At 34.9% G+C, this 20,697-nt stretch overlaps 1 protein-coding gene across 17 annotated transcripts in view; it reads right to left on the bottom strand.

Moving 5' to 3' along the window:
* Positions 1–20,697, bottom strand: part of MGAT4C (MGAT4 family member C) — a 1,054,150-nt gene that overhangs the window by 277,969 nt on the left and 755,484 nt on the right. For all 17 annotated transcript variants that reach the window (XR_013830417.1, XM_079936312.1, XM_079936310.1 and 14 more), the window contains one exon: positions 6,165–6,225. The gene's annotated coding sequence lies outside the window, so the exon portion shown is untranslated. The remainder of the gene's footprint in view (positions 1–6,164; positions 6,226–20,697) is intronic.

Genomic DNA, 20,697 nt, shown 5'->3' with positions numbered 1-20,697 from the left:
AAGAAGCTGCAGAGCACATGGAGATTAGCTTGGTGCTTTGTGTTGCCCTAGAGGGGTAGGATAGGGAGGGTGGGAGGGAGTTTCAAGAGGGAGTGGATATGGGGATATATGTATACATATAGCTGATTCACTCTGTTATACAGTACAAAGTAATACACCATTTTAAAGCAATTATACTCCAATAAAGTTGTTAAAAAAAAGAGAGAAAATATAGGAGAATAACTTTGCTATCTAGAAATATGCCAAGATTCTTAGACAGTTCATAAAATACCAAACAATAAAAGTTTGCATTTATTTTTCTTACTGTAAATGCTTTCAGAAAATGATACTGTAAATCTGCATCGAGGCAACATAGAATCATGGAAAGATCATGGCCTTAAAATAAGTGTTACAGGGCTTCCCTGGTGCCGCAGTGGTTGAGAGTCTGCCTGCCAATGCAGGGAATGCGGGTTCGTGCCCCGGTCCGGGAAGATCCCACATGCCGCGGAGCGGCTGGGCCCGTGAGCCATGGCCGCTGAGCCTGTGTGTCCGGAGCCTGTGCTCCGCAACGGGAGAGGCCACAGCAGTGAGAGGCCCACATACCGCAAAAAAAAAAAAATTAAAATAATAAGTGTTACACAGTAGTTAAATTAGTTTGGTAAATACTGGGTTAAACAGCAACAAATTTATTAGTGTAATGGTTCATGTTTTTAATAGGTTGTTGTGTTTTTTCATATCTAAAACAGGTATTGTACATGATATTTCCCAAATTTCTTTGAAATTATCAATTACAAAAAAAATTATCACAAAATTCCTATTTACATCTTGCATTGTATGTGCTATAAAGAATATGTTTAGGGAAGTAATAGGTTACAGATATCTTGGCTTTTTGGTCATCAAGGTCTAATTAAACACTTTTTTTTTTGGAAAAATGAACTTATTTACAAAATGGAAGTAGAGTCACAGATGTAGAAAACAAACTTATGGTTACCAGGGAGTAAGCGGGGAGGGATAAATTGGGAGACTGGGATGGATATATAGACAGTACTAAATATAAAATAGATAACTAATAAGGACCTACTGTATAGAATAGGGAACTTTACTCAATACTCTGTAATGGCCTAAATGGCAAAAGAATCTAAAAAAAAGAGTGGATATATGTACATGTATAATGAGTTCACAAGTCATCATTCTTATGAGTTCTTCCTCAAGTGTGACTCTGAAAGATATGCCCTTCATCTGATATTTTATTTCACGTTTCCTTGCTTTATCAGTTTATTGAGTATTTGCTGAAGTGACCAGTAGTTTCCATACATAATGACACTGACTCCTCCTCTAATCTATTTTTAAAATAAAGCCAGATTAAGTGATACACATTTACTATGCACACACACATATACACACACACCCTGACACATGTGTATGTGTGGCATGTATGCATGTATGCAAATATATAGCACATACAAAAGGGAGATCTTGTAATACGTAATGCCAGACTTTTCTGTGTAAACCATCATTCAAAATAATCACATTCTTTTTTTTTTAGGCTTCTAAAATAAGAAGAGATTGAACATATTCTAGGGACTTAGCTACATGCCAACAAAATCCCTATTTCTTAAACTAGAATTAAATCTTCCACAATCTTGTCCTAATCTATTTTCAAATATAACTTCCATCCAAAGCAGCTGCCAAACATAACATAATATATCCTCCTACATTTATCTGATATCCTCCTACATTTATATAACATAATATATCCTCCTACATAATATATCCTCCTACATTTATTTGATATACCTGTTGAAATGAGCAACTAATTCTTACTAAACACCTTCTTCATGCCTTTTCTTATGCTATTCCCTCTGCCAAGAATTCCTTCAGCTTTCTTCAAAGATTAGTGTCAAATTAACCTCTGCAGTATGCTGTTGCTATTTCCCTCAGCTAAAAATGAACTCTAGTTCTGCTAAATGCCATTAACATTTTCAACTTCTGCTCTATAGTTAAAGTTCTACTTTAACTTTTTAAAAGTATATATTGAATTTTCTTACTATATATTGATCCCATGAGGTGAGAGTTAACCATTTACAATAATAAATCTCCTATAGACTTTTGCACAGTTTCATACACAGTCAGCTCTCAATAAACACTTGTAAAATAACTGGTTGTTTTTAAAAACCATAGATATTTTTGTTTCTCTTTAAACTATTTCAGAAGATATCCATGGAAATTTTCATAATTACTCTAAGACAATACTACTTACAGATTCCATGGCACTTAATATCTAATAGGTATTGGTAGGGTTCAGTTGTTTTCTGGAGAAGCTACTGTGTGAAGCTTGCTGACTTGTCTGTTTGTATATGATATTTGTAATTATTTTGTTAAATTAACCAGTAATTATATAACTTTCTGTTCTATATATTTAATATATACTTTATATTTCTTATACTCTTAGTTATGGAATTATTTTGTTTTAATTATCTGATTTCATAAACTCAACAAATTTTATTGACTATTTATTATATACTAGGCACTATGCTAGGCACTGAAATTGTGCTTAAGTTTTGTATAACAGACAAAATATAAACAGGTAAATAATATTCTTTCTCTCTATATATAGTATATTATTTATATAATTAATATTTATAAAATATAGGTAAAATACTTAAATATTATGGCAAATGCTATGAGATCAAAGAAGTCTGTGAGAGATCAAGACTAGATTAGACAACTAGAAAATACTTTTTAGAAGAGGTGATATTTAATCTATTTAAGCAGAGTCTGAAATGTGGGGATTTACTCACCATGTAAAGAAAAGAGAAAAAGAATGGCTGTTATTGAAAAGACAAGAAATAACAAATGTTGTAGAGGATGTGGAAAAAGGGAACCCTCATACACTGTTGATGGGACTGTAAAATGGTGTAGCCACTATGGAAAATAGTTATGGATATTCCTCAAACAATTATGAATAGAATCACAATACGACGCAGCTATTAAACTTCTGGGTGTTTATCTGAAGAACATGAAAACACTAATTCAAAAAGATATATGTACCCCTATGTTCACTGCAGCATTATTTACAATAGCCAAGATGTGGAAACAACATAAGTGTCCATCAATAAAAGAATGGATAAAGATGTGGTGTATGTATGCAATGGAATACTACTCAGCCATAAAAAGAATGAAATCCTGCCATTTGTGACAACTTGGATGGACCTTAAGAGAATAATGCTAAGTGAAATAAGTCAGATGGAAAAATACAAATACCTTAAGATTTCACTCATACGTAAAATCTAAAAAAACAAAACTAACCAATAAAAATAAACTTATATATAGAGATAAGATTACTGATTACCTAAGTAGAAGGGATTTAGGAGTGGGTAAATTAAGTGAAGGGGGTCAACTGTATGCAGTTGGATGGTAATTAGACTTGTGGTGGTAATCTCTCTTTGGTGTATACAGATGTTAAATTATAATGCTGTACACCTTAAACTTATAAAAGAACAGAGGAAAAATTCATGATAGATATAAAAAACTATTTAAAAGTACCATTATAATCTTAGCAACAAAATACTTGTTAAATCCTTTAAATGTCTCTAACAAAATGGTTCATTTTATTCCATAAATGGCTCATGCTATTTTCATTCTGAAAATAACGTGAATTTAGTCTGTATTTATAAAAGATTTTTCTTAAAAAAAAAAAATTAAGAAAATACCTTGTAGTGAGGTATATAATAGGTTTAAAAAAAGATATGGAAAATTCAAAGTTATGCATTTTTTATTGTCTATAGCAAAAAACAAAATTGGAATGGAGAGAAGAGGGCAGAAATATGCCTAATCATGTGTACTTTGCATATGGTATAACAGTATTTTTTTCCTAGTTTCATGAACTGCTTTTCTTTCTTTCCTTTCTTTTCAGAAAAATGCTTACTAATATTTTGAAATCTTAAAATAATATTATTAAATATATTTACTTCACACTCCTGTTTATTAGGAGGCCTTGCAAGGTTTTAAGACCACAGTTTAATTTAAGGATTGTGAAATGTGAAGAATATCTTATTTAAATATTGTGAATCGTGCATAAATGACTTAGTAGGTTCCTACAGTAATGCCCTAATTATGATATAACTCATTAATAGGAAAATTCCAGTTTATGTTAAATGTTCCACATTTTCACACCTAGGATAAAATCTGAAGACTTACACTATATAAAAATGCAGCATAGGGCTTCCCTGGTGGCGCAGTGGTTGAGAGTCCGCCTGCCAATGCAGGGGACACGGGTTCGTGCCCCGGTCCGGGAAGATCCCACATGCCGTGGAGCGGCTGGGCCCGTGAGCCATGGCCACTGAACCTGCGCGTCCGGAGCCTGTGCTCCGGAATGGGAGAGGCCACAACAGTGAGAGGCCCGCGTACTGCAAAAAACAAACAAACAAACAAAAAAAAACCCCAAGGGAAGATATTAGGTTTTAGTTTTATATACCCCATCATGGAAATAATAAAATGAAGAATAGGGTTTTTTCATTTTTGCATTTGTTAAATATACCACATAAAAAAAATCCATATGAAAAATCTCTCAGCACAATGTTAACATATAAATAGACATCTCTTTCTTTTATGTTCCTTTCAAATTTGAACCAGTATCTGTCTCACTTTCCAAGGTATGCCATTTTCTTTCAAAATATATAGAGTAACAAAGTAGAATTGCCACAGTAGAAAACTATATTATAAATGGGAAAACTCTTTGCTTTCTAAAGATTTTCTTCCAGGAGACCTGTTTCAAATCAGCTCTGCATTTTTTTCCCACTATAAAGTAATGCACTTAAGTACATATCCCTTTGTTTCAATAAATAAAGGAGTCATAGAAATGCATTCATCAAGGGCTAGGCCATTATTGGGAAACATATGTATAACTACTTAATTATCAGGATAAATGATTATACTAACAGCAGAAAGGTTGATTAATTTTTTGTTACATACACCTGCATATTAATAGACAAATTGTTGTCAATCCCTTTGCTGTTGAAATGTTCCAAGAGATCATCTAACATATGTTCACGTTACCAGTCCTCTAACAGATAAAAATTCAGTAGTGAGAGGCTATATGAATCAAGCATGCACCATCCTATAGCATAGGTCTGACGACCCCTGAATGTGTCCTGCTCCCGGAGGAAACCAATTTAATGCTTCATCGCACACAGAGTAGTATGTATGAATCACAAAACCTCCAGATAAATTAGTGACAGGTACATCTGAACAGGATTCCTTCTAAGTCGCTTATCTGAAGCCAGGCAAGCTTGTTTCATCCTCACTTTCAAAGATAAAGCCACATGGCATGTTGCCTTCGCAGATTCTCACAAAGCAAACAGCCCCGATAGTCCATTTATTGGGGGAAAAAATTCCCTTATTATTTCAGGTACTGTGTACTGTGACAACAAATGGGATAAAGTGAAAACTACCTGCCAGTGGAAAATTCACCAGTTGATACCAGGCTTTATGTCTTCTCTAAGTTTCATAAGCTCTGTGCCTCTTGCTCTTTTACTTTTATTTTTGACAGTTCTGATACCCCACAGTTGTAGCCATGGCAAAGTTCAAGAACAAAACAGCAGGTTATCAAAGACAACTTATCAGAAGCCAAACAGGGAGAAGAGATGCCAACAATTAGTAAGTAATGGAAAGACGGATCTGTGACAGAACAAGGAAAAAAGGTGCACCAATCTTTTATCTTTAACCGACTACTTACTCCATTTGAAAAAAAACTCAGAGAAAAACTGAAACAATAAATATAGGCTCTAAGTACTCAGGGATATTGATCACAGAAAAGATGAAAAAATAAATTATGTACAAAATAGCATAGGAAATGTTTATTTGTAAGGGATTATTTTATAAATTTTATCAACCATAAATAAATTGGAATATCAAAAGTATATAAAGCTATCTGCTTTAAACTAAGTATCAGTGAATAGCACGGTTATATTATCTTCTTCAAAGTTAAGTATCTACTAACTACTAGAATTCTTTAAACTGAACAATAGAACAGACACATCAGTTCTTACTTTCTGCACTTCTTATGGTCTACACTTAAACTTAATCAAGACTTTCATTATATATCTTAATAAAGGCCACGTCTTATCACAAGGTCAGTTATATAGCAGAGCAGAATTCAGTAGCACAGAATAAATAGTACTCACGTTTTAGGTTACATAGATGGTCCTTCTCATGAAAAATCAGGGTTGTGCTTTCTGGGTGAGTCTGTGTTAAATCAAAATAACAAAAGTCTTAGTTTCCCATGCACTGCCACTTAGAATGCATGCAAATAAACTCCCAGTTAGTCAAGGAGAAAAAAATTGCTTTAAAAGAGTACTGATTTGTAAATTTGGTCCTTTCAAATGTAGATAATATTTACCCCTCCTCTTTCCCCCATATCTTTACAAAATTTCTGCCCAATGAACTCATTACTGTAGAAACTCAACTATGGCTATGGTCAGTTAATGAAATTCAGGTCCGGGATTAACCTCCATAAACATGTACATAGTTGGGCTTCTGGAATTGGGAGAGACAAGGGTGATGCTGGAAAGGAAAAATAAGTAAACCATATAATTTAAAGAATGATAAATTCTTACGATAGATTTAGCTAAATTAAGTGCTGTCCTATATTTGAGGTGATTCATAAAATTCTTAATGTACAAAAAATGAAAGCAAAAATACTATGAAAACATAACCAATACCATATTCAATGACACTGTGGGGAATATTAATGTAATATTCATGTAGCTACTAAGTTTACCTTCTTTGAAATTACACAGGTTTAATTAGATTAGATGTATGTTCTTTACAGCCACAATAATTTAAGCAATATTAAACACCATTTAAAATATGCAAGAACTTCAGTTAGCATGCAACAAAATTATTTTTGCTCTATCCAGTTACTATGTTTATACTGAGTTATTATTTACAATGCACTTTAACATCGTCAATAATTTCTTGGAAGCTTCAGTATTTGAGAACTAAATGTTCAATTAAAACATTAACCTGCTTGTGAAGTACCATATTATAATAATGTTAGTTTATTTTTATGAATTAGAGAAATATGCAAATGTAATCAGAACAATTAGTTTGAATATTTAAAAAGCCAAATGTCATTTAAATATTTAAATTTTATTTTATATTTAAATTTTAATTTAATTTTTTAAATTATTTAAATTTTATAAATAAAAACTCATATAAAAGTCCTTAATTACTACATGTCAAACTTTATTCACTGTATAATGGAGTGTTCAGATTTTCTGGTTAATTATCCATTTATTTAACAAATAGATCCTGACTAAGATGGCCTTACAATTCCCCTAGGCTTGACTAAACTTTACATAGGTTTCTTCTGATTTTAGGCCCCTGACCTCTCTTTTCTCAGAGCATTTACTTTAAACTTGCAATTATGAATTATTTTTCTGGCCCTTTGAGATATAATTCTTTTCCCAACCTCTTGCCAGTTTCACAGCACAGGAATGTCTTTCTCAAGGACTTGGGAGCCACCCTTTTGAGATGTAATCATCAAGAAAAATAGTGTCTCTATCTCCTAGCGTCTAGGTGAGGGTCCAAGCCTAATAATAGGCACTATTAACAAACCCAAATGACCTCATCACATTGACTAACTTCCTCCTAACATCTTCTAGTATTATTATTTTTAATTAATTAATTTATTTATTTTTGGCTGCATTGGGTCTTCGTTGCTGCCCTGGTTGCTCCTCTAGTTGTGGCGAGCGGGGCCACTCTCTATTGTGGTGCGTGGGCTTCTCATTGCGGTGGCTTTTCTCGTTGTGGAGCATGGGCTGTAGGCGCATGGGCTTCAGTAGTTGTGGCTCGCAGGCTCTAGAGCCCAGGCTCAGTAGTTGTGGCACACAGGCTTAGTTGCTCCACGGCATGTGGGATCTTCCCGGACCAGGGCTCGAACCGCTGTCCCCTGCATTGTCAGGCAGATTCTTAACCACTACACCACCAGGGAAGTCCTCATCTGCTAGTATTTTTTGACCAGATCAGGTCAGCTCTTAAAAATTTCCCACCATATATTTCAGCAGAGTTAAGTTCAATATCTCCTCCCTTTTACAATAGTCTTGAATAAAGTCTTCCTTGAGTGTTTAACTCCACGTGATGCAAGTTTCCTTTATGTTCTCAAGTGTTCATTATGTGCCAACACACTAGTAATTCAGTGGTAGAGAAGGCAGACACTGTACTTGCCCTAACAGAACCTATGGTCTAGTTGGGAGACAGAGACATGTAAATTGACATTTAAAATAGAAGGTGATCAATACTATGACTGTAAGAACAGAATGGGGCACCAAATAAAAGTGGAGCAGATGATAAAAAGTATAAAAGAATAAGTGTGATTGAATCTATCACTTCACATGATGAGGTATCATCCAGAGAAGCTGGACAAGGGAAAATGCTCCAGGAAGAGGGTTCAGCATGTGTGAAAGCTTAGAGACAAAATAAACATTTCAGTACAAAGAAAATAAGATAGAAATGGCTGGATTGTACACAGTGATGTGGGGGAGTGGCAGGAAATGGGGCTGAGATGTAAAAGAAAGGAGGTAAGAAAAGGCACTTAGTCATATAGTTGTTCACTTTTTTTTTTTTTTTTGCGGTATGTGGGCCTCTCACTGCTGTGGCCTCTCCCGTTGCGGAGCACAGGCTCGGGACGCGCAGGCTCAGCGGCCACGGCTCACGGGCCCAGCCGCTCCGCGGCATGTGGGATCTTCCCGGACCAGGGCACGAACCCGTGTCCCCTGCATTGGCAGGCGGACTCTCAACCACTGCGCAACCAGGGAAGCCCTGTTCACTTTTCTTTTAACGAACATGTTTACAGGGGAGGTGATATAACAAGTTCAATGCCAAGGGCTCTGGTGTCAGACAATCAGGCTTTGAAATCTGGCTCTATCTCTCACAAGTTGTATGAATTAGGAAAGTAGTCTAAACTCTCTTAGCCTCAGTTTCCCCATTTCATAAATGACAAGAATAAAAATACTCACTTCATGAGGTTTTGTGAGGATTAAAAGGAAAATTCCACATAAAATATTCAGCACAAGGCTTAGGACATGAAAATGATTGATGGTGATGATGGTGATGAATATGATGATGACAGAGACAATGATAGAAAGTAATCTATGATGATATTAGTGATGAGGGGGCCATACAAGGGTCACAATGAATTTTCTGAAGAAAAGAGAAACTGCTGAAGCATTTTTTTAAAAATTTTTTTACTGGAGTATAGTTGCTTTACAATATTGTGTTAGTTTCTACTGTACAGCAAAGTGAATCAGCAATACGTTTACATATATCCCCTCTTTTTTGGATTTCCTTCCCATTTAGGTCACCACAGAGTATTGAGTAGACTTCCCTGTGCTATACAGTAGGTTCTCATTAGTTATCTATTTTATACATAGCGTATATATGTGTATACACAGTAGCGTATACATGTCAATCCCAATCTCCTAATTCATCCCAACCCCCTGTCCCCCTTGGTATCCATACATTTGTTCTCTACGTCTGTGTCTCTATCTCTGCTTTGTAAATACGATCATCTGTACCATTTTTTTCAGATTCCACACGTATGCATTAATACACGATATTTGTTTTTCTCTTTCTGACTTACTTCACTCTGTGTGACAGTCTCTAGGTCCATCCACGTCTCTACAAATGACCCAATTTCATTCCTTTTTATGGCTGAGTAATATTCCATTGTATATATGTACCACATCTTCTTTATCCATTCCTCTGTTGATGGACATTTTGGTTGCTTCCTTGTCCTGGCTATTGTAAACACTGCTGCAATGAACACTGGGGTGCATGTGTCTTTTTGAATTATGGTTTCCTCTGGGTATATGCCCAGTAGTGGGATTTCTGGGTCATACGGTAGTTCTATTTTTAGTTTTTTAAGGAACCTCCATACTACTCTCCATGTTGGATGTATCAATTTACATTCCCACCAACAATGCATGAGGGTGCCCTTTTCTCCACACCCTCTCCAGCATTTACTGTTTGTGGATTTTCTGATGATGGCCATTCTGACTGGCATGAGGTAATACCTGATTGTAGTTTTGATTTGCATTTCCCTAATAATTAGCAATGTGGAGCATCTTTTCATGTGCCTGTTGGCCATCTGTATGCCTGAACCAAGTTTAAAACAAGACCTACATTACACTAGAAAGAAAAATAGTGGGCTAGTCAGATAATAAAACTGACTTCATTAAAAATGGAGGACTACTATCAAGTTTACATTTTGAAATAGCATTCTGATTAGTTAGAAGAATGCTTTTAAAGTTGAAAAGTGAATGCTATAATCTCTGTTTGGATGATAAACTATGTAGTAGATGTCTTTGTGATCATCAGTTGGTATGTTTTATAAGGGGAGTTTTGTTTAATCACACAAATCAGTTGAATGGATATCGTCTCCAATATATAATGCAATAGTAATCATAAGAGAAAGAGTTAATATGTATTTTAGCATATTTGTCAGACGCTGCTTTTTGCTACTTACGTGTATTAACTCATTTAATCCTAATAACAACCTTATAGACAGTATTGTTATGCTCATTTTACACATGGAAAAATTGGAGCACATAGAAGTTCAGAAATTTGCCCAATTCACACAGCATATGGAGAAGCACAGATTCAAACCACATAGTCTGGATCCAAAACTTGTATCCTTAACCCCTGAGTGAAGAGTGCTATAATAGAGTAGTTTTTAGAGTACCTGGAGCTTAGCAAGTGGTACTATAATCTAAGAGGATATTAAGGAATCAAACAAAGAACTTTGGGGCAATAGGATAAAACACTATTTTAACAAAGTAGAAAGCACAAAGAGGATAAAATTAGAGTAACTTAAAAAAGGAAAGGATATATCAGATAGATTTTCATGAATGAACTGGATATTTGTCTCCTTGAGAACCAAACATAGACTACTTTACAGGAAAATCTGTAATGGTACTTATTTTTCCCTTTCCTCCCAACTAGATATAATTAACTAGATATGATTACTCCATTTCCTAAATGCCCTTGTATTTTGCTAAACATATATAAAAATATGTTTATCCATGTCAAATAAATCTGCAATCAGCAACACTCTGATGGATTTCTATTATACTTAAACAAAAATCTAAAATTCAGACTCCTCCCCATGGCCTCTCCGATTATATTCTTTCCTGCTGTGTATACACACACACACACACACACACACACACACACACACACACACAGTACATGCCATTATCCAAGATACTCCTGGCATAATAGTTTTTGTTTTCCTCAAACACACAAGGGTTCCACTGTTTCTTTGCTGGTATAATATTCACCCAAATCTTACATTACCAGATCTATCTCACATGTTTGTTTGTCCACTTTCTACCCCATTTTAGAATATCCTTTAAGAGATATATGGTGCCTATTTTTAGGGATGATAATTATTCTTTGCTAAAGACATTCCATTTTTAGTTGAGAGAACTGTACCTGCTGTCTCACTCCTGGCCCTTCTACAATCCCTACCTCTTTTGACACTATCTGATGGTAATGAGTATCTCTCTTTCCTAGCAAGTGTCACAGATTCCATTTTACATGTGTTTCTATTATTGTTGGTAAAATGATTACCAGTTTTAGGTCCCACAAAGAGCAGAGGCCCTGTTTGCTTTTATATTATATCCTGTAGGAAATCAGAATATACCACCCCAACATATGCCACTTTTGAATATGGATTACTTTGAGCTGAAGGTAATTGAGAATCAACAGATTCAGAAAGAAGCCTTCTCAGGAATTCCCTTATGTGACTAAAAGCAGAAACTTCAGAGAAATGAGGACTGCCCTAAATCCTTTCTCTGGGAGATTTTATGGCCTTAAAGAAGATGGAGAATCAACATTAAGTCTTCACCAAAACAAACAAACAAACACAAACCCACAAAACAAACAAAAAAGCTTACTAAAATAGGCTTTACTTTCCATTAGTTTCCCCATATATTTACCCTCCTAGAAGCCCAAATTTCCCTTTCTTTGTCTAGTCCACAAGTTATTGCCCTTTGTTAAAAATATAAGCTTCCAAGTCTAACCACTTCTTGGGGGTTCACTTCTTTTCTATGGAGCCTACATGCATGTAAAAACAAAATAAATGAACATATGCCTTTTATCCTTTTAATCTGTTTTTTTGTCAGTTCAATTCGAAAGTCCCAGTACTACACCTTAGAGGGTAGAGGAAAATTTTTTCTTCTGCTACTATCCGCAGCACTTAAAGCAATGCCTGACTCAATAAATACTTGATGAATAAATGATGGGGAATGGGCAGGAAACCACGCACTTGGAGCGAGTGATTCATAGGAATCAGCAAATGAACACTATCGACTGAAATTACCAAAGAAAGGTTGATGCAAACAGAGTGTACCATGTTCAGTGCTGTCCTTATCATCATGACTGTTTCTAGAAGTTAGATGAGGTCCAAAGGCAAACAGCACAAATAATAATAACAAATACAGACAGACAGATAGATAGAGACATAGATGATACATAGATAGATAGATAGATAGATAGATGGCTCGAATGAGATCGAGATGAGAAGTCCAGGGCTGCTTTGGCAGCTTTGTGGTCATCAGACCCAGGAGCACTTCTGATTTTCCACTCTAAGCAAATGACTTCCACCTTTAAGGCATTTGGAATCTTGTTACCTCAATTGCAGCTTTTACAAGTTTCAGGAAGCAGAAAATAGGGAGGGAAGAATGCAAAAAGACACATACAATAGCTTTAGTAGGACCCTTAAAAAGAGCTATTCTAGAAACTGACCTAAACTTCAGCTTATATCTTATTGGAAACACCTTTCAAAACGGAAACTGAAATGTGGATATATAGATAATTCTATTGCCACCTCAAACAATGAAATGATCTATTAGTAAGGTAAATGGAAGAAATATAAACAATTTTTCTTTTCTCTTATGAAAAGTATCCATTTTTAACTTTTTAAGCATTTTGCATCATAAAACTGTGTTTGTTTTGGTTTGTTTTTACTGAAGGAAGTAAGTCTTGGCAAAATAATTTTTATTACATATTTTCCTTTAAACTTACTGAGCCATAACAGTAAAAAAGGGAATCTCAGGATTAAAACTGGACTCATGGTTTGAAATATTAAGAACTGTGAATTTATAATGGCAAGCACAAAGACAAACTTCAAGTGCATTCCAGATATATACATGAAGATGCAAGATTTTCTCTTATAATCTGTCTACTTTCAAATACATCCCCATCAGCAACCTGATGAAACTTCAACATCTTATCTCCAGTCCTTCACTACCCTCTTTTCAACTCTAATGAAGCTTCATTCCATCATTTCTTAATGTTAAAGCTACTGAAGCTAAGCCATAGCTGAAGGAAGGCATTCTTCTTTGTCTTTTGAATGTGTTTTTTATGTGTCTGTGTGCTTACATTTGAGTTGAATGCTTGCTGTTTTGGTTATTTTTTTTTTTAATTGGAGTACAGTTGCTTTACAATGTTGTATTAGTTTCTGCTGTACAATGAAGTGAATCTGCTATATGTATACATTAATCTCCTCCCTCTTGGACCTCCCCCCCACTCTCCCCCATCCTACCCATCTAAGTCACCACAGAGCACCGAGCTCAGCTCCCTGTGCTATACAGCAGGTTCCCACTAGCTATCTATTTTACACAAGGTAGTGTATGTATGTCAATCCTAACCTCCCAATTCATCCCACCCTCCCCTTCCCCCCGCCATTTCCACATGTCCTCTTCTTTTTACACCAAACAAGGAATCCATGCAGTGATGACCTGAATTGGGAGAAGTTTGGCAGCTCTACCATTTCTTCATTCTGCTCCTTTGCTAAACTTTCCTGTTACTTGTTCTATGCTGAAAACAGAATTATCTGCCAGAATAAAATGAGGATTGCAGATTCCCTAATTTATCCCCTATTCCCTCTTTTCCCCAAAGATAGCCTGCATTTCAAAGAAAATCTCTTCATGAAAATCAAATAGATAGGGTAAAAGTCAAGGAAATAACCATTTAAGGATATAGGTTCTCTCACTAAACTTGAGAAGAAGTTGTTCTGTTCAAAGAATAGAAGTGAATATAATTTGAAATGAAATTGTATTTGTACTCTTAAACTCATTTTAGAGTTTTATTTTAAACTTATTTTGATTCTCAAAAGAGAATTTGTTTTTAATTGATAAGGTAAGGTCCTGAAGAACTAAAAGACTACTTGTTTTTTTTACTCCTTGAGAGTTTTGCTATTCTGAAGAAAAAAGCTTACCTGTGCCTGCCCCCCCCACCCCAAAATGAACTGACTTCTGAAAAGTAGACTTTAAAAATTTTTGCCAAACATTGTTAAAATATAGAGTTAAATAAAATTAAATTCATTTTTCTCTACTATTTCTTGTTAGCACTTTAGAAATATCAGACAGGTTCCAGTTGATTGTACCTTATACACATTGAATAGAGACTACACAGGTGTGTTTAAAAATCCCTAAAATACAAAGGACTTAATTGAGAAAAATGTCACCTCTTTTAAGTGTTAAATAGCCAGCAATAAAGCTGTCTCTTTCCTCAGTGTGTGTGTCTGTGTAAGGCTGATGGTGGGATGAGTTCTAAAGTACCAAACATAAGATTTCCCAAGAGAAGGCTGCTGTCCACTGGATTAGTTATGTGACATCTTTGGCTATCAAATAACAGCTAGCTTCTATTTAGTTTGTGACTACTGGGATAACTATTTACAGGTGCATACATATCTTTCAGCTTGTGTATGTCCTATAAAAATTCCTAAGGAGAATACTAATGAAATCATTGAAGAAATATTCCATTACTTATGCATCATAACCTCAGGCATTCATTTTTTCTTTTGAAAATTTTAACACAAAATATTTCAGACATACTAATTCCCAAACATACATTCAAGGTAATGTAATATACTCATTTTTTAAAAACGTTAAGAACCGATCTTAAGTTTGTGACTAACCGTAAGTTTCCTTTATCCCCCCTGCTTTATTGAGGTATAACTGACAAAAAGCAGCATATATTTAAGATTTCCAAAATGATGTTTTGATGTACATATACATTGTTAAATGATTACCACAATCAAGCTAATTAACATATCCATAAACTCACACAGTTATTTTTCTCTTTTTGTGATGAGAACATTTAAGATCTACTCTCTTAGCAAATTTTAGGTAAACAAAAACAGTATTGTTAACTGTGGTTACCACTTGGTACATTAGATCTCCAGAACTTATTCATGCTGCTTAATGGAAAATTTGTACCTTTTGACTAATATCTCCCTATGATCCCCATTTCCTTGTAACCACCATTCTACTTTCTACTTGTATGGGTTTGATGTTTTTAGCTTCCACATATAAGTGAAATTATACAGTATTTGTCTTTTTGTGCCTAGCTTATTTTACTTGTCAAAATGTCCTCCAGGTTTATATATGTTGCTGCAAATGACAGGATTTCCTACTTTTTTAAGGCTGAATAATATTTTATTGTATATTATGTCCCGTTTCATTGTGTGTGTGCACACACACATGCACACATGCACACACATATCAAATTTTTCTTTATTCATTTGTTGATGGACACTTAGATTGTTTCCATGTACTGGATATTGTGAATCATATTACAATCAACATGGAAGTATAGGTATCTTTTCAAGAGAATGGTTTTGTATCTTTGGGATATATAATCAGAAGTAGAATTTCTGAATCATATGCTAGCTCTATTTTTAACTTCCTAAGGAATTTTCATACTGTTTTTCATAATGACTATACCAATTTACATTCCCACCAACAGTGCACAAAGATTTCCTTTTTTCCTTACCTTGCCAACACTTATTATCTTTTGACTTTTTGATAATAGCCATCTTGTTGTCAAACCCAAGTTTGTGTGCCTGACACACAGTGAGGACAAACAAACTGAAACATCAGAGTTTGGGGCACAGAAAGTTTTATTGCAGGACATCAAGCAAGGATAAGGGTAGCTCATGGTCAAAAGACCGAAACTCCTTGATGGCTTCCAGAGAAGAGTTTTTAAAGGCAAAATTTATGGTGAGGTCTTGAGGGCTGCAGGGTGTGTGACTTTCTTCTGATTGGTTGGTGGTGAAGTATCAGGGTGATATCTCCAGAATCTCAACCTTCTGGTCCCAACCAGTCTGGGGTCTACTTGTTTGTGGTCACTATGTAGTCACCATCCTCCATCTCCACATTTTGTTTCCTCTTTGTTGACTTGGGAGTTATATATTCTCTATCACTTTAGTGATTAGTAAATGGCAATTTGCAAATTGTATTCAACTAAATCTAAAGTTAGTTCGGTATCTCTCCCTGCTCTAGCACATTCCAAGAACCAAAGAACCAGAAGAACCACATCTTTCATAGGTTGGTATTAAAGTGACACCTTGCTTATAAATGTCCTGCTATTAATCAGTATGGTTGTTTTTGTTGTTGCTTTTTTTCTTATTTTGTAGCCAAAGTGTTTACTAATTTAATTGCTTACCATTGCTTTGTGTTCATCTTTGTCTTTCTGGGTTAATTATTTCCAAGTAAAGTACAAATTTACATGGCTTTTAAATGAGGATCTTGTTATAATTTTTGGACCTTTTCTTGAAAATATTTTGACCTCACTCTCTTCTTTTTTCCTCTTCTTCTCTTCAATACTTTTATCTGAGAATCAACTACCAATAAGGCACATGTTAGTCCCACAGCTTGCAGTGGATACAAGGGCACAAAAAATAGAGAAATATATTCCTGTCTTCACTGAGCTTAGCTTTAGCTGGGAAGAACACTGTGTGCTCTTAACTCCCTTCCACTAGTCAGTAAACTACCAAAGGAAAGAGAACTTCTCTCCTCGCCACTGTCTTCTTGATACAGAATTCCAGAGTCACTTTCCTTCAGACATTTGGAGATACTGGGTTTTAAGGATTCTATTTAATGAGAAGTCAGCTGTTGTTAAAATTCTAATACCTTTTAAAATAATATATAATTTCTCTTTAATTTTCTCTTATTTTACATGTTTTTCAGTTTTATTATAATTTGTTTAGATGTGGCTCTATTGTCTTTGTTTTCTGGTCAGGATAATATTTGATTCTTCAACCTGAGCATTTATGACTTTTATCTATCCTGGGGAACTCTGTAATTATAACGTTAAATATTGCTTCGCACACATTATCTCTTTTTGGAAATTCCTTTACTTATATGTTGGCACTTCTAATTCTGTTTTCTGTATTTCCTAACCGTTTTTCCCTATATTTTTCTGTCCTCAATGCTGAATATTTTAAATTCTTTAAAATCTGAATTACATTTAAATATTCTATTTAGATGTGTCTAATCTGCTGTTTAACCTATCAATAAAGGTTTTATTTTATTGACTATATATATCTTTGCTGAAAGTTCTAGTTGATTGTTTTTCAGATGTGTTCCTTTCTCTCCAAACCAAATTGTTCTGTCATTATATGTGGGTTTTAGTGTCCCTTTTATTCCTTTGACCATTTTATGTTTCCTGATTTCATAGTCTCTTTCAAACTGGTCTATGATTTTAGAGGGTATAGTCCTTCTTCCCTTATGCTTTAATCTCATTCTACCTTTTGATTTGGACATTTTTGTTGTGAATCTTTCATAGTGTTGTATAGTTGCATGAACTTGGGGGATACAGCAGTGGTTCTCTTCAGATTCATTTTGCATTTGTTTCTCTCCTGAATTTCAGGGGTTTCACTAAATGAAGACCAGTTTGTCATCGTTGTTATTCATTTCATTGTTATTTTTGCTGTTGATCTGTTGGCTATAGTATATGTATGTAATTTACATATGTGTGTGTATATATACATATATAGATAGATAGATATGTATATATAATATATATATGTATATATGTAAATTAGAACTCTGTGCCCAGAAAATGTTCTGAACTTTTGTTTTCAGGTTTTCACAGCATATTTGTTTTCCCTAGAAAGATCCCTGAGGAGAGGTAAACTTTCTTGCTTCTTTCCTGCGGTCCACTTACAAGATCCTCTCCATCAGAAGCCCTTTTCTCCATTCTATTCTGGACTTTAAAAGTCCAGCTCATTCAGGAAGTACATCTGACTGTGGTATCATACCTGGCTACCAGCTTCAACTGTATCAGTTCAAAAGGTTACTGTGCTAGCCACAAGTTCCTTCTCTGTTTACGACATCTGCAAATTTCCCTTTCATTTCTTCTTTTACTTTCAACAATTTACTATTCAGTTTAAGGTAGTTTGTCCAATATTGTCAAGTATTTGTGGCAACAGTGGGTGGTACAATACATATTTAATCAGAGCAACATGTTAACAGGACAAGAATTACATATGGTTCTAAGAACAAACACTTCCTTTCTCCTTTCTGCTATAATTATAAGTTGATGATTTCCATGTTCCTTTGGAATTCACCTTACATAAAATAAAGTCACATATTACCCTTTTCCAGAACACTGACAAAGTATAAAATAGAGTGTTTTATGAATTTCTGTAGTCTCATCTTACATAATGCATTTTTTCTTGCTGATTTGAAAAATAAGTACAAATGCCTGCTGTTGAATTTAAAGAGCTATCTCTTTTTAAACTTCAATAGACTCTTCATCTTTTAGATTCTTTTATGGTATTTAATTCACTTTGTGAACATAGATTTAGTACTATTTTCCCTGATCTTGGCAGGATTAGATTGCTAATCAGTATCATTCTGGATCCTTAATAGCTTCTTCTTCCTCTTCTAATTTTTGTGTCCTAACTCAAATTTTTTTTAGTGCACTATTCTTTTGTATTTACTATTTCATTTTTAGAAAACAGGAGTAGCACAAATTACTGCTTTATTAGAAATCAGTTGAATCAGGGCATCAATAAGAAACAGTTTCCCATTTATTAAGAAGTGATTACTGAGTGTCAACTTTGTAACATTTACTGAGCTAAAAGTGAGGTGCCCTTTACAGTCAAAAGTGAGGGGGTAATGATATAGTGTATTAGATCTTAGAATAATGACACAAAACAAAAAGAACAAAAAGCAGAACATTTCATTCAGGCAGGTAGTAACAGGGAAGTCTTCCACCAGGGTATGATAACTTGAACACAGACTTGAAAGATAAATAGAAATTTTCAACTTGAGAAAGCAACATGTACAAAACATAAAGGAGAGAGTAATCATGATGAGTAAGAAAAATGCAAGCATTTAGTATAATTAAACCAGTATAATTAAACCATATGTTATATGTGAAAACTTGTCTAGTGATGAGTTCAATGAGCTTCCAGATGTAAGCAGTTACCAGATCTTGAATGACTTTGTTTCTACGAAGGGAGTTGAATCTTCTTTAGAAAGTAATGGAAAAGAATAGATGGGTGCTAACAAAGGAAGCACCTTGACTAAATATACAGGCAGCATAGAGTACTGAGGGCAAAATATCTATGATTCTCATCACTCAGTAAAGAAGCTCTACTGCTCCTCAGTATTTGTTTTGCTGCTTGTTTTTGTTTTGTTTTTTCTGTTTAATCACCAAAAGTTCTCTGAGTCAATATGCATGCATTAATTCCTCAGGTACATTTACTTCAGTAGTATTGACTATATCCTAGCACTAAATGCATTGTGCTAAGTCCTAGAAATACTAAGATAAATAAGACAGGTTTCCTGTTTTCTCAAACTTTACTACTTTATTGTGGGAGGGCAGTCCCTTTCAATAGCGTGTCAAACTGCCTTCACAAAATTATGCAAATTTGTGTGTGTGAGAAAGACACACACACACACACACACACACACACACACGTACACACACACACACACTAGGATCTTAGAGCAGCTGTCTCAGGAAACATTTCCTGTAGGAAATAAAATTTACACTGAGACTTTCAAGATTAATAAAATTTCTAAAGGTGCTTACTCCCCTTGGGCTAGTAGTAGTTACTGCTCCAGTTAAAGAGGAATAAATGTTCCAGAAGTCTGCTTCCTTTCCTTCCTGCCCTTTATCTCCACATCCTAAATCTTTATAGTCACTAAGACTCCCTGTCCACTCGTGTCATTATGAAGGGGGAAAGCTTTAACTCAGACGTTTCTCTCACATTCTGCCTTTCCTTTCCTTCCCACTCTCTCTGGTCCCTCATCGTCTCTCACTTAAACTTTGGTAATTACCTCACTCCAGGACAGTCAATCTTCCATACTGCTGCTGGAGGGAGGTTTGTGAAAGATAAATTTGCTCTTATGATTCCCTTGGTAAAAAAATAAATAAAACAACAACAGAAGCATTTGGTAGTCTTCTGTTGCCTTTAGGGAGAAGTCCAAAACTCTGAGCAGGTCACAGAACATTTCTCATTCGGTGATGGTGACACCTCATCAGCGTTCCTACTTCCTTTTCCCTTGTTTTTAAATCCTTTAAGTTTGTTTTTATAATGTGTTTTTCATGAAGCTTTCCTCTCTATTCTGAAAGTAGAATTAGACAGGACTCTGAATTATAACACTTTTCTCTTTGTATGAAATTACTTACACATCGTTTTCCTCTACTTGACTGTGAATAATTAAAGGTGAGGAAAGTATTTTATTCATCTTTACAACCTCGGTACTTGGCACAGTTCCTGGCCTACTTTTTGTCATGTTGAAAGTATGCGATACAGTTTAAAGTGAATCAAATAAAAATAAATTAACCCAGAGTTGAGAACAAGACCTAGAACTTAATATAATACATCATGAAAGAAACATTCTTTTGGAA

This window comes from Stenella coeruleoalba (assembly GCF_951394435.1).
Source record: "Stenella coeruleoalba genome assembly, chromosome: 11".
NCBI lineage: Eukaryota > Metazoa > Chordata > Mammalia > Artiodactyla > Delphinidae > Stenella > Stenella coeruleoalba.
This window is presented reverse-complemented; position numbering and strand designations above follow the sequence as displayed.